The following is a 372-nucleotide window of genomic DNA, read 5'->3' as shown; positions in this document are numbered from 1 at the left end:
CAGACTGCCTGCTCAAGTGGGTCCCTGACCCCTGAGTAGCCTAACTGGGAGACATCCCCCACTAGGGGCAGTCTGACACCCCACACCTCACAGAGGGGAGTACACCCCTGAGAGGAAGCTTCCAAAGTAAGAATCAGACAGGTACACTCGCTGTTCAGCAATATTCTATCCTCTGCAACCTTTGCTGCTGATACCCAGGCAAACAGGGTCTGGAGTGGACCTCAAGCAATCTCCAACAGACCTACAGCTGAGGGTCCTGACTATTAGAAGGAAAACGACCAAACAGGAAGAACACCTATACCAAAACCCCATCAGTACGTCACCATCATCAAAGACCAGAGGCAGATAAAACCACAAAGATGGGGAAGAAGC

The sequence above is a fragment of the Colobus angolensis genome, unplaced genomic scaffold, assembly GCF_000951035.1.
Source record: "Colobus angolensis palliatus isolate OR3802 unplaced genomic scaffold, Cang.pa_1.0 Scaffold152, whole genome shotgun sequence".
NCBI lineage: Eukaryota > Metazoa > Chordata > Mammalia > Primates > Cercopithecidae > Colobus > Colobus angolensis.
The sequence above is the reverse complement of the archived record's forward strand: the minus strand, read 5'-3'. Positions refer to the sequence as shown.